Genomic DNA, 14,439 nt, shown 5'->3' on the forward strand with positions numbered 1-14,439 from the left:
AGTCTGGGCCAGAGAAACAGACTAGAAGGCAAATGCTTGAAAACGAAAGTGCTCGTAATGACGATGAAGCCGCTTTTTTTATAAATACTGGGGATTCAACTCCCCACCCACCGCGGCACCTGAAACCAAATTGGGCAGAGTTCTTTAACCCCCATCATCTCCACTCATCATGTTAAAACCTTAAATGACTTACAAAAATTGTGTGGAAATTTAAACTGGATTCGGCCTTATTGTAAAATGACTACTGAAGAAATGCACCCTTTGTTCCGACTTCTGGAAGGCGATGCATGCCTAAATTCACCCAGACAACTTACAAAGGAGGCAAAAGCAGTATTAAAAAAATTTGAACAGCGCCTTAAGAGCACCGCTATGCAGCGGTGTGACCCCACTATGCCCTTAAGTATTTTGGTGTTCACACAAAGTCATTATCCCTATGCTTTACTCTGGCAAGAAGGACCATTGTTGTTTATATACCCACATAACCATATGCCCAGATCTATTACCTCCTATGCGGAGGCTATGGGAAATTTAGTTTTACAGGCCATCCACCGAGTCGTAGAAATTGCAGGGAGAAGACCACAGTCCTGCATTCTTCCGTTAGAGTCTGTAGTCATTCAGGAGTGGGCTAAGGAAACTTGGCAATGGTCCCACATCACCATCACCCTTGACATAAGTGTAGATAACCATTATCCCATCAGGTGCATCATGCAGTTACTGCATCTCCCTCACCTCAACATGCAGAGCTAGCTGTAGTGGCTAAGTTATTAAATATGGTTGAGGGTCCTCTTAATATCGTTTCTGATAGCTTATATGTAGTTAATGCTGTTAAGAGGCTAGGCTCCCCTTCATTAATATCCAAAAGTTCTACAGTGTTTCCTTATTTGAGCTTGTTCAGCACGCTTTATTTAGGAGATCAGATCCCATTTTTATCACCCATATTAGAGCACATACCTCCCTGCCAGGTCCTCTCACCGCGGGAAATGCCCTTGCTGATCAACATTCCCGCTTCCTTTTAGCTTGCACTGCCATGGAACAGGCAACAGCATATCACAAACTTTGGCATGTTAATAGTAAGACCTTAAGTATGAGGTTTAATATCCCTATTCGTAAAGCTAAATCTATTGTCCAAAATTGCGAAAAATGTGTTATTCATCAGCCTGTTACTATGCCCACTGGAGCTAATCCCCGGGGCCTTTATCCATGTCACATTTGGCAAATGGATGTAACTCATATCCCTGCCTTTGGCAAGCTATCCTGTGTCCATGTTACGGTGGATACTTACTCAGGAGTAGTTATGGCTACCGCCGCCGCCAAAGAGTCCACTTCCCATGTAATGCAACATATGCTACAATGTTTTGCTTCTTGGGGAATTTCTAATATAATAAAAACTGATAATGGACCTGCTTATACTTCTAAGGTTTTTGCTGAGTTTTTAGCAACTTTTCATATCTCTCATTTAACCGGCATCCCATATAACCCTACTGGACAAGCCGTTGTGGAACGCACTAATCTGTATCTGAAAAACTTTGTATTAAAACAAAAAGGGGGAATAGGGGCACTATCCCGTTCCCCTAAAGACATTCTCAACCTTGCCTTACTTACCATAAATTTTTTAAATAAAAAAGCTGATGGTCTCACCCCGGCAGAACGTCATGTAATCTCAGAACAGACCCCCAATAGTAATAAACCCTATGAACCGACAGAAGTTCAGCCACACGTTAGAAAAATGATTATGTGGAAAGACCCACAAGATAACAAATGGAAAGGCCCATACCCTTTAATAAGAAGGGTACGAGGCGCTGTTTGTTTTCTCCCACAGGAAAAAAAAAATCCAATCTGGACTCCAGAAAGACGGACAAGAACAATAGAGTGGCAAGATGATCGTGATCCTACTCCTACTAATAATGACGCCACTGTCACCAACGATGGCCAAGCTGGATGAGTATTGGGGTCTCTTGAGAGCCCTACCTCTCCCTCTCCAGTTGTGTATTTGCCTGAGAAGGACTTCTCTATGGCTGTTCAACACAGGAGAGACTTTGGAGTCACCGTGGTCGTTGTTGCAGTAATTGCGGCGTTATCAGCTTGTTAGGCCGCTATTGGCATGGCCGTGAGCCAAACCTCCACACTGTCCATACTTGATAGCATCACAAGATTTACCGCCCAGGCACTTGATGATATACTGCTATTCAGCTGTTAATGAACGGATTTATTGCAAGATTAGGCCTGGTTGGCATACCCTGTGTTATTCGATCTACTGCAGTTTGTGTTACAACCACTTTTCATTTGCCGCTAATCAGTCCCGTCTTTTGGGTAGCATGTTAATAACAGGATCAATTATTGTTCGGATCTTGCAAGGGCTGTTAATACGCAAATGGTGGTTAAACAAGCCAGCTAATATTCAATAACCAGTACCCCATGCAAAATGGACAGATTCAGGTGTGGCTGAATCTGCTGGAATGGTAGTCAAAGACGGGTAAGTTCTGAGAGGTCTTCAAGGCAACCTAAGACAGGGCATGAACGCTCCCTCCACACCTCATGTTCATGTGCCAATGACGGGTAAGCCTGATAGATGCTCTTGGTCACCTAAGACAGGCACAGTACCACTCCATTTTGCAAAGAAATAAGGGGGAGATGTCGGGGAACGGGACAGCCTGGCCAGCTGTGACCCTCCCGACATGTACAAGCACAAGAAGTTTAGTGCTGGGCTTTTTCCACCCTGCCCGTTGCTAATTGCAAGATCCTGTTTTGACTTTAAGCATCCTGTTATTGCATGTTTCCCACACTTAGTTGGTAACATGTTTTCCGTGAATGATATATATAAATAGGTGGACGGTGGGCGGGGGTAGTGAATGAACGCTGGTAAAAGACGGGGTAGTGAATGAACGCTGGTAAAAGACGGAGGAATGAATGAACGCTGGTAAAAGACGGAGTAATGAATGAACACTGGTAAAAGGCGGAGTGAATGAATGAACGCTAGTAAAAGACGGAGTAATGAATGAACGCCGGTAACAGGCGGAGTTGTGAATGAACTCCGGAAACAGGCGGGAGTTATGAATGAACACCGGTAACAGGCGGGAGCTGTGAATGAACGCCAGTAGTAAGCGGGAGTGGTGAATGAAGGAGTTGTGAATGAATGCCAGTAACAGGGCGGGCGTTCGCGACATGTAACGCGAGTCTGCTGAAAAATAAAGTGAAAGCTGAAAAGCCGATAAACGCGTCTGGTGTCTCCGAGGTCTCGCCGGCGTTAACCTATCCGGAAGGTGTACGCCTGCACTCTTGTTTATGACAACATTATTCTTAAAACAACCATTACAGAGGAGGAAATAAATAATCAGCCTTGAAAGTATGGGTGTATGAACACATTTCTCAGTTATTACATGAAGAGGATGCAGCATTTAACACAAATTACAGGATCTTGATCTTTGAGCAGATTCTAAAGGAGAAGAAAAATTAGTTACATAAAGAGGAGGTTTCTCTCAGGCAATGAAAACAAATTCAAACCCTAAAATTGTAGCAAGTTGAACACCTTCTTCTTGGAGTTCAAGGTCCATGTAAGTACACCATGTGCTATGGAATCCAAATGTTGATGAAAGGAGGACACTACCTGTTGGAGGAAAACAAAGCATTAGAAAGATGGCCAGTCATTGGGCTCGGCAAATCTCAGAGCAAATTGTAGAAAGACTATTTAAGAGCTATACCTTGCCATATAGCTGCAATTTCAGGAGTAAAGGTTAAACTGTATTGAGACCTCAACAGTGGTCATTTCAGGCAAACTGACTTATACATGACCATGTAACCACATTTCCTTTTTTGCTTGGAAACGTTTTCCTTTCTCTCTCCCACACTCTTACGCTATTGGGACTCAGTGTTTAATCTCAATGTTAAAAAGATTTGTGTTCTTCAACGTTGGACTACTAGTATCACTTAGGTGGAAGTAATATATTGGAGAGGTCTCCACAGCCTATGGAGGAGGATACTGTGGGCATCACAGTGAAAGATGTGGTGAACCAGACCACTGTGATCCCACAGGTATTATTAAAATGTGGTCAAAGTTGTGCTTAGGGTGGTGTATTAGGGAGGGCCATGGTGCACTGGGCTAAGGATAAACAGTGAAGAAAAGTGTAGGAAGTGCACTATTGGCAAAGAGTTGGAGAGAAAACCAGACTGGAAGTCCTACAGGAGTCCTACTTTTTAGTCCTACTAAAAAGCCATGGACCTGTGGGGTAGGGGCACGTATCTCAACATGAGCACAAGCACAGCTGCTGTGACCAAGAGCCAAAGCAGTGTCAGTTTGGAGATGGAGATGAGACCAGACTTCAGCAAACTGTGGTGACTTATACTGAGGGACAGTGTGGTGTGGGTCTGGACTAGAGCCTGAGGGGTGGAGGGGGCTGGCGGTTGCAGTGTTGCCCGCAGACCCAGTGTAAGTGGATGGGGCACATTTGTCTCATCCCAATACCCCCCCAACAGTACCTCTGCCTGCCTGAGAGGGGTTGGGCACCATTTTGGTTTTGGGCGGAAGACTTTGTGCACTAGCACAGCAGCTGAGATAGGACACTTAACCAGCAGTGCCAGCAGCAGTAGAGGGCAGACAGCAATGTTTGGCCAGTGGCTTTTGTGTGCACATGTGATCCAGAGGTTCTAGTAGAAGAAGCAGTCTACAGTCCCCACTGACTTGAGTCTGGCTGAGAGGTATCTGGGGAGCCACGTGGGATGGTTGAACACCCACAGCCTCTCAGGGTCAAGAGACCTAGGTGGAACTATCTCAGGGAACATCTGCCTCTAGTTGGCAGGACAGGCTTGAAGAGAGAGAGAAAACTTTGGACTTGGTGACTGTGGGAACCTTGTGTGCTGAGTCTGTGGGGACTCAGTTGTTACATGAGAAGGTGGAAGGTATTTCCAGGTATTGAAATCTACCATGTTCAACTTGGTTGTTACCCTGGATACTCGCCCCACTGTGGAGCACTGACCAGAGCTCCCAGGCCACACCCACCACACAGCTCTTGGTATTCACTGAAAACACAGACACGCTAATAAGCCACAGAGTCATAACTCAAAGAAAAAAACCATCAGAGGAAGTGGGATTCCTAGAGGAAAAGTAATTTGGCCATTCCCTTCTCTTGTGGGGAGATACTACCTGCCTCCTGCAGCCCGGCCAGCCATGTTTGGCCTAAACACCGACCTGGAGGTCCTCACAGAGCTGCTGAGGATGAAGCTGTGTGTGGCCATGCAGGATGGGCACGGCAGCTGGGGACTTTGCCCCCATCCATGGCTGCTCTGGCTGTTGTTGGCCGCCCTGCCCATGACACTGGACTTGGATCTGGGATTGGTTGGTCAAAGCCAAGTGAGTGCCAAATAGTTAAAATACTATAACAATAAGTATAAGTAATAAGCAAGTTGGTTCCTACTGGTAGAGAGATGTAATGCATTTCAAAAGATGTTTTGGCAAATATATGAACTGTTAAGTAATTCACTAAATGTGAAAATACATTTTGACATTTTCAAATTAATTTCTTAAAAATGGGCAGATATTTATCGCAGTGATTAAGGTACTGCTAGGACACTACCTTACTTGAGTCCTTGGATTCAGGGTCCTCACTATGCTCCTGATTCCAGCTCTGTGGAAATGCACCCAAGGTTGTCAGCAGGTGATGGCTCAAGTACTTGGGTCCCTCTCATGCCTGTGATGGATCCATATTGAGTTCTTGGCTCATGGTCTCTGCCTGGCCCAGTCCTCGTTGTCATGGGGATCTGGATAGTGAACAAATGGATGATCTCTCCTCTCTTGCCCTCTCTGACTTTTTTTTTACTTTCAAATAAAGTAAATAAAATGTGACTGTCCCCAAAATCATCATTCTCCTATTTCTATATCAGTTCTTGGGCATTTTGAAGTTTCCAGTTTTAAAGTTTCAAAAATTAAGCTTGTGGAATACTTTTTGTTTTAAGGGAATTTTATCTGCCCACTGCTAGGTCTGAGCAGAAATGGGAAAATATGTCTTCTTTGAGAAATGAGTACATATTTATTAGTATTTTATTGGATCCATAAAAGTTTATTTTTTTAATGGAAGCATTAGTGCATTTCATATAGGCTTACACACTTAAATTTATGACCACACTTCTAGCCATTTTACTAGAAACATTTGTAGCTCTTATGCATCCATAGTATTTCATAAAAATACAAATTTTCTTCTTTTTTTAATCCTCAAATTATTATATGGCAACATCCTCCAGACAGAATTGCTGGGATTTAGCCCCATTACTGAATTCTGCAGATATAATGAGTTTCCCAGAAGATTTTTGCATTTTTACTTTATTGACTCAGCAAAACTGAATCACTGTGCTTTGTGTGAGCACAGAATGCTCTCAATGACCCACCACTGGATACCAGGGAGATTGAACCTCTGTTGCCAAAGTGATTACCCAAAACCAAGCTTCACCCCACATCTTATTGTGCAGAATTTCCTACAGTCAGTGCACAAGTCCCCCACAGTTATGGGTGCAGATGATCCACTCATTCACACAAGCACATTCCTTCTATGGAGAGACTAGGGTTATTCCCAGAGCCAGCTCCCCATTGGTGATCCACCTTGGCAGTTTGAATCTAGAACCTAGGATATGCGGAGAGGATAACAGCACCTCACAGTTCTAAATGAGTGCCTAGCCCACTGTCAACCCTCTGAGCCAAATTCAAAGTCACTGAGGAATGTGGATTTTTCCCTCTGGTAAAATCCCATGATCACACCTGTGCATGAGAGCCTCCTGCAGCCATTACTGCTGTCAAATGATGACTTCACCCTGCCTACTGCTGTGTGCTGTTGTCAGGCAGGATGGTGAGAAATAAACATGCTTTTCTTTACCTGGATTATGTGGTACCCTCTCCCTGTTAGCATTCCAGACCCGGCAAAGTGTCTGTGTGGTTTGCGATGTTCTCCCTTGGGCAATACCACTGTTGTCAAGGGCTGCCACAGTCTACACTTACCTAGGTCTCAGAAGCTGTTGTGTCCTCCAGCCCCCAGCTGTGGGAGTCTGGTGTGTAGTGCCTCAGCTCGCTGCTGCACTTCTGCACCTTCCACACTGCCACTCATCATCTCTCTTTCCTTCTGTAGAATTCCACTGCACACTTCACTCCAGTTATCCCCTGGGAATTCACTTCCTCTGCTTTTCTTTTGCTATTTGTCCCTGATCAGAAGCAGCTTGTCATTTCTGTTTTGCCTGTCTTCATCTACTGTAATTTCCAGATTATTCGTCTTCCTCTCATTGTGGTACTCTGGGTTGCTCTCATCTTCTGATACATCTTAGAATAGAAAACACTTAACATGGTCCACAGATACAAAGAGGTGTATTCAAGGCTGATGGGAAGCTTTGGGCCAGGACCCTTTCATCCCAGACACAAAGGTCATCTGACTGTCTCAGCATTTGCCTCTGGTGATTTAGTTATCCAAGCAGCAAGCAGCAAGGGCAACAAGGAAGGATGTAGAGAGGCAATGCTGAAGCATCCTTCTTTCTTTTTTTTTTTTAAACTTTTATTTAATGCATATAGATTTCCAAAGTACGACTTATGGATTACAATGGCTTCCCCCCCATACCGTCCCTCCCACCCACAACCCTCCCCTTTCCCACTCCCTCTCCCCTTCCATTCACATCAAGATTCATTTTTGATTATCTTAATATACAGAAGATCAGCTTAGTATACATCAAGTATGGATTTCAACAGTTTGCTCCCACACAGAAACATAAAGTGAAAAATAATAGATGATTTTTTTTAAATGATGATGAAATCAGAGCAGACCTATTGTCATGTTTAATCCCAGTGAGAGACAAGTTGGGAATTGATAATTTCTTTTTTTTTTTTACAGAGGATCAGTATAGTATGCATTAAGTAAGGATTTCAACAGTTTGCACCCCCATAGAAACACAAAGTGAAATATATTGTTTGAGTACTCGTTATAGCATTAAATCTCAATGCACAGCACATTAAGGATAGAGATCCTACATGAGGAGTAAGTGCACAGTGACTCCTGTTGTTGACTTTACCAATTGACACTCCTGTCTATGGCATCAGTAATCTCCCTATGCTCCAGTCATGAGTTTCCAAGGCTATGGAAGCCCTCTGAGTTCTCCGACTCTTATCTTGTTTAGACAAGGTCATAGTCAAAGTGGAGGTTCTCTCCTCCCTTCAGAGAAAGGTACCTCCTTCTTTGAAGACCTGTTCTTTCCACTGGGATCTCACTCGCAGAGATCTTTTGCCAGAGTGTCTTGGCTTTCCATGCCTGAAATACTCTCATGAGCTTTTCAGCCAGATCCGAATGCCTTTAGGGCTGATTCTGAGGCCAGAGTGCTATTTAGGACATCTGCCATTCTATGAGTCTGCTGAGTATCTCACTTCCCATGTTGGATCACTCTCCCCTTTATTTACTCCATCGGTTAGAGTTAGCAGGTACTAGACTTGTCTATGTGCTCCCTTTGACTCCCAGTCCCTCCACCATGACCAACTGTGAACTGAAACTGATCACCTGGAACAGTGAGATGGCATTGGTACATGCCACCTCGATGGGATTGAATTGGAATCCCCTGGTATGCTTCCAACTCCACCACTTGGGGCAAGTCAGCCTGAGCATGTCCCAAATTATACATCTCTTCCCTCTCCCATTCCCACCACCATGTTCAACAGGGATCACATTTCAGTTAATTTTCAACATTTCATCCTCATCTACAGAGAGCGAGCAGGGATCAAACTTCTTGATTCTGTTTCTCTAAATCTTATAAAGAATTAAGAAATGCAGTCACCAATTGCATCTGTGTTTGGATTCTGTTCAGACCTCTAAACCACAAGAGCTGGCCTTGTGGCAAGTCCTTTCAGTATGATCAACCTTGCAACAGTCTCTGTTAACACTTTCTCAGCTATTTCTTTCTTCTTATTTCCATAACCTTTTTGTTTTAGGGATTTTAAATGATCAGTAGGAATTGTTGAAATAAGCTGGCCCCAGAGTGATATTCCTGTAGTGAAAGTCCTGAACATCTGAAAGGTTTCCTACTAAACTGCACAAAGGTGTCTAAAACAATAGTGCCAAAGGTAGCATTATTAAAGATTCCTGGGACCGGTGCTCTGGCATAGTGGGCCAGGCCTCCCCTCAGTGCCTGTATCCCATATGGGCACCAGTTCCGATACTGACTGCTCCTCTTCTCATTCAGCTGTCTGCTATGGCCTGGGAAAGCAGAAGATGGCCCAAGTGCTTGGACCCTATACCCACATGGGAGACCTGGAAGCAGCTCCTGGCTCCTGGGTTAGGATTGGTCCAGTTCCAGCTGATGCAGCCATTTGAGGAGTGAACCAATGGATGAAAGACCTTTCTCTTTATTTCTCTCTATCTCTGTAACTCTCTCTCTCAAATAAATACAAAATTTAAAAAAAAAAACATTTAAAAGACTCTTTAAAACACATTTCACAATGAGCTGTCCAGGAATTCATTTTACTGAAAAATTGCATCAGTACAAATGTATTAAAATTAGGGTATAATGTTCTGAAGGAGGAGCGTGCGCAAAAGATCATTTTTTCTGCTACCAATATCATAATTCTTTGCTTCAGCAAATAAGAATGTAAAGACTGCTACAAGTTCATAGAATGCATGACCGGAGATATTCTACATTACGCCAGGGGAGAGAGGCTTCTTTCAACTACAAGGTTTCTGAAGCATAAGAGACTATGGGTGGTTCTGTTGCCAGAGCCAGGGAAGAGAGTGTATCCATTATGAGGTTTATCCAGAGCAACTGCACAACCTTAAGTGGTAGATCTTGATTAATACAATCACCTGTGAAAGCAGCAATCACTGCTACTGTGATAGTAGCAAGATGGAAATGAAAAAGTTTTGAGATGCTGTCATTTCATCCCACATAACCACTTTCATAATGCTTGTAAAGTTGTCCTGTGTGAAAATAACACCAGATGTTTCTTTAGCTACATCAGTTCCAGCAGTAACCATGTCAAATCCAACATCTGGGCCACCATTTCTAACATCACCAATGACAGCTACTACCTGGCACTGTTTTCAGACAGTTCAGTTTGGTCAGTTATACAATTAGCTAGCATATATTTTACAGTAGAAGATGATCTTGCAAGTTCTCACAATTTGGCAAAATCTTGTCTATCCACACTTTCTCAATCTCTCCTTTATCATTCCATATTCTTGTGTTAAAATCTTTACCTTCTAGGCATAGGAAATTTTCCCCTAGATGTAAAATACCATATTTTGTAGCAATCTCCCAAGCAGGATTATTATAATCACCAGTGAGCATCTGCACAAAATCCCAGCACTATGACATTTCTTCATTGTACTTGGCACCCCAGGTCTCAGAGTTTCTTCAATCTGATGCCTCTACAAGATGTAACTCTAGCCCTCCACCCTCTCCCAACACACACACACACACACACACACACAACAATGCTGTTGACAGCAGAATTCTGCTTACAATAGAAATGAACAAGTCTGCTACTGCTTCACCCCCAGGAAGATCACTACATAGTTTGGAAACCTCACTCTGATTGTAAGCTGAATGTTCATACACTAGCTGCATTATAAAGAACCCAATAAAAATTAGTCATTTCACATGTTGTGAAGGATGAGCTAGTATTCTTGTCTTTGGACTTCAATAGAAGACACGCTTGTACAAATGTAGATTATTTATTTATTTAGATTTGTTTATTCATTTGATAGGCAGAGTTACAGAGAGGGAGAGGCAGAGTTAGAGAGAGAAAGAGAGAGAGAGAGAGAGAGAGAGAAAGTCTTCCATCTGCTGATTCACTTCCCGAATGGCCACAACAGCCAGGGCTGGGTCAGTCTGAACCCAAAGACCAGGAGCTTCATCTTGGTCTCCTGTGTGGGTGCAGGTTGGACTGTCCCCTGCTACTTTCCCAAGTACATTAGTAGAGAGATGGATTGAAAGTACAGAAGCTGGGGTTCAAATCGGTGCCCATATGGGATGCTTGTGCTGCAAGTGGTGGCCTTCACATTATGCTAGTGCCAGCCCTTTATTTATTCAGCAAAGCCTTCTGCCAGACTGAGCGTGCTTCTTGAGAGGTGGAAGAAATGAACTGACGGTTACACAGTAACAGCATAAATGGTGGATCATCAGTACTACCCAAGAATGGTCTTGAACCGTATATTAGCAGGGCTTTGGTTTATCTCAGTGCCTGATGGAAGGGGCGGGGGGGAAGCTGGGCAAGACAAAGGGCCCTGGATCATTGAGTAACATTTTAATTTCTACTCGTGGTGGTTAGTAATTTGGATGATTTATGTTTATAAGTAACACTAATCTGTTCACAAGGTTTGCAGATTTTTTTGGTTTTGTTCATAGATGGGAAGTTTTCTTATAACTGATTCAGAGAAAGTTAGTCCTTCAAATACTGCTGTATTTTCAGGAAAAGGGTGTTTCTACTGAAACTGTATTAAACTTTTGCTTATATTTTACTTTTAAATATTGTAGATAATTTGCTAGTAATAGTAGCCACATAAATAACACTATCATTTTGTTTAACAAAACAAAAAAATGAGCACTGGTGTTCTAATGAAGTTATAGCCTCTGTCTTAATTAGCTTATTTTTTGTGAAAGTGTTAACTCATTTTTTTGAATGAATAGTATATGCAAGAATACCAATAAAAAAAACAGATACTACAAACTACAATCTTGAAAATAAAGCCAATGTAACAAGAACAAAATATACAAACATGAGAGGAATGTTTGATATTTGACCCATGATGCATTCTCATCTTTACAATTAACCTGAATGTCTGTTGGGACAAAACTGTATACCTTGGTCAAATTTTAGAGCTTTTAAAAAAAAGCAACACTCTAGAACACTTTGTCTTTTACTTTGAGATATTTGAGATTCACACATCTGTTCAAGTACACAGAATAAAAATAGCAGACCTATAAAATTTATTGCCCCTTTAATGTCTTGAGTAGCACATATTTCAGAGCAAGTGCTGTCTGAAACTCTAAAATCGCTGTCCTTGAAATAAAATTTATTTCAGTTTTGGGTTTTTAATTAACTGAGATGAAAGTAAAATTCCCCACCAACTCTCCTTCCAGAGACAAAAAGCTCTTATTAAAGAATAGAAACTCAAGTCTACCTTTCTACTGTAAAGAATATTTCTTACTAACATTTCTGGTGAGGCAAAAAGTTCCAGAATAATCTTCAATATACACTTGAAAGATTACACTGTTTAATATCAATAACAAAAAAATTACAAAACAAAAAAGGAAAAAAAGAAGTTCAAATTTCAGGCTAAATTATGCTTAAAAGACATTAATGGCAGTATTTCTGAAATGATATAAATGTTATATACTTATCAAACCTCATGCTTATTAAAACTATAGTTAAGGACTTTAGAGATGTACAGTAAATACACTGCTGAGGTCCATTTTTCTAATTATTAATACCACAATGTACTTACTACCCAGATGATGATGCTACTTGGGAACAGAAGTATTGTACAATTTTTACATTGTAAGGCACTTTTACTCAACTGTGATGAAACCATGGATAGATAATAAATATATTGGAGATTTGTAACCAAAGATTTTTCATGTGACTTCCATTTTACATTTCAATTTTGTAATGAAAGATGGTTTAGCCAATCACACCACAGTGAGAAAAACAGATAGTCAACCACTTGTCTAGCCAACCAAAAGGTAAAGTGCTTTTCTGGTTGCTAGTGGCAGAGAAAGGGCTGAAGAAAACCACACAAAGTCATACATTTACTACATAACAAATCCATCAACTGACAGCTTATCATACTTATAGTCCTTTACATAATTATTGACTGGCACCTTCCATTTTCCCTAAAAAAGTTATTACAGTAGTTGTCCAAAAATGAAGGAGCTTTGTTTCTCCATGGGTAAATTCTACAGCACTCAGTATAAAAAGATGTAGACATAGGTGATCTAAAGATTTAAAAAACAATGGTTTTCAAGCTGTTGTAAGGAAATAAAGTACAGATCCTTTGGGAAGTCACATAGCTTGGTAAACAAACATCTAGATCTGTTCTTGCACTTCCAGTCATGATGAATTTTGAAAATTAATTACATATACATGACAGGATAGTAAGAGCAAAAGGATAAAACATACAGGGAAACCCACTACTAAAAGCTAGTTTCCTTCTAAAAATCATAATATAAGGTGACTAAAATAAAGCAAGCATTGAGTCCCTTGTTTCATTTAAATACACACTTGACAAACACAATTTTAAGGGACTAGCAGTTTAAAAATGCAGTCATTAATCACAGTATAACTTTCCACCTGTTACATTTTAAAAATGCTGTTCTATCACAGCAGACTATTTCAATGTACTGTCTAGTTAACATGGTTATTTATTTGCAAACCTGCTTTATTGTAGAAGGGTAACTAACAATTCATAAATCAAATTCTACCCTTGGCATTGAGGTGCTATGGTACTATCAGGCAGATCATAACTGAAGTTTTTTTGTTTTGTTTTACCATAAAGAAATATATAAATGCACTTCAGCATGTAAGTAGAAGAAAATATCACAACCTAGAAATTCTGGTTTGAAAATCCTTTCTAAAAAGCTGGGTTCTTAGGCTTTCATGAACAATTCTGATGATCAATAAAATACTAAGCCCTACCAGGAGAGAAGCAGGGCACAAAAGCCTGTTTAATAGATAACCAAAGCAATCACTGAAAACATTACAAATATTAAATAAGGTTTCTAAAATAGTGGTCACAAAGTTAAAAAATAAATACTGTTCTATGCGAAGACTGTTTTTCACTCCTACAGCACACAGCACCTCCTTACACACTTTGGGCCAATATGTGAAGTGCTCCACACAACAGGGTAGTTCAGAGGAACAGGTTTCAGACATGGTGTCTTGAGTTCTTAGAGAGTGATAACCCTTTAAATCTTAAAGAAATTTAATTTGCTGATGCCAAACATTACTTTATAGTTGAAAGGATTCAATAATTTTGCCAGAAGCTCTCTACAAGACATGGAAAGAGAGAAGTGTACAGTCAAGAGAATTTTGGCATTAGCACTGGAGCTAATACCTTATAATCAGCAGTTGCCCATGTCCAAGCTGATCAGGGAGAACAACTTTAACAGGAGTCCAATGAAAAGCTTCAGCACACTTCTTGGATGAGATTTTAAGTATGCGCTGGCAAAGCCAAGAGAAAAAGAAAAGTTCTTTTCAGGTTTAGCCTCCATTACTTGAATGTGAAAAAAAATTTCATAAATCACTATGTGTTGCCCCTAATGCATGCCTACATTGCAAAGTAAAATATGCTTATGCTTTCCTTTGAGCATCAATCCACTAAACAACCTCAAACACTCTAAACAGTGAACTTTGTTCAGTCCAGAAATATAGCTTACTTCATTTTGAGCCCTGCTTTAACCATTGACACTATAAACAGAGTTAATAGTGTTTCA

General features: G+C 41.1%; 1 pseudogene; it reads right to left on the reverse strand.

The window, feature by feature from the left end:
• Positions 1-7,169: 7,169 nt before the first annotated feature.
• Positions 7,170-13,879, reverse strand: LOC103345206 (plasma membrane calcium-transporting ATPase 1-like; annotated as a pseudogene).
• Positions 13,880-14,439: the final 560 nt, after the last annotated feature.

Source organism: Oryctolagus cuniculus, chromosome 19 (genome assembly GCF_051225735.1).
Source record: "Oryctolagus cuniculus isolate XC-2025 breed Fujian yellow rabbit chromosome 19, ASM5122573v1, whole genome shotgun sequence".
NCBI lineage: Eukaryota > Metazoa > Chordata > Mammalia > Lagomorpha > Leporidae > Oryctolagus > Oryctolagus cuniculus.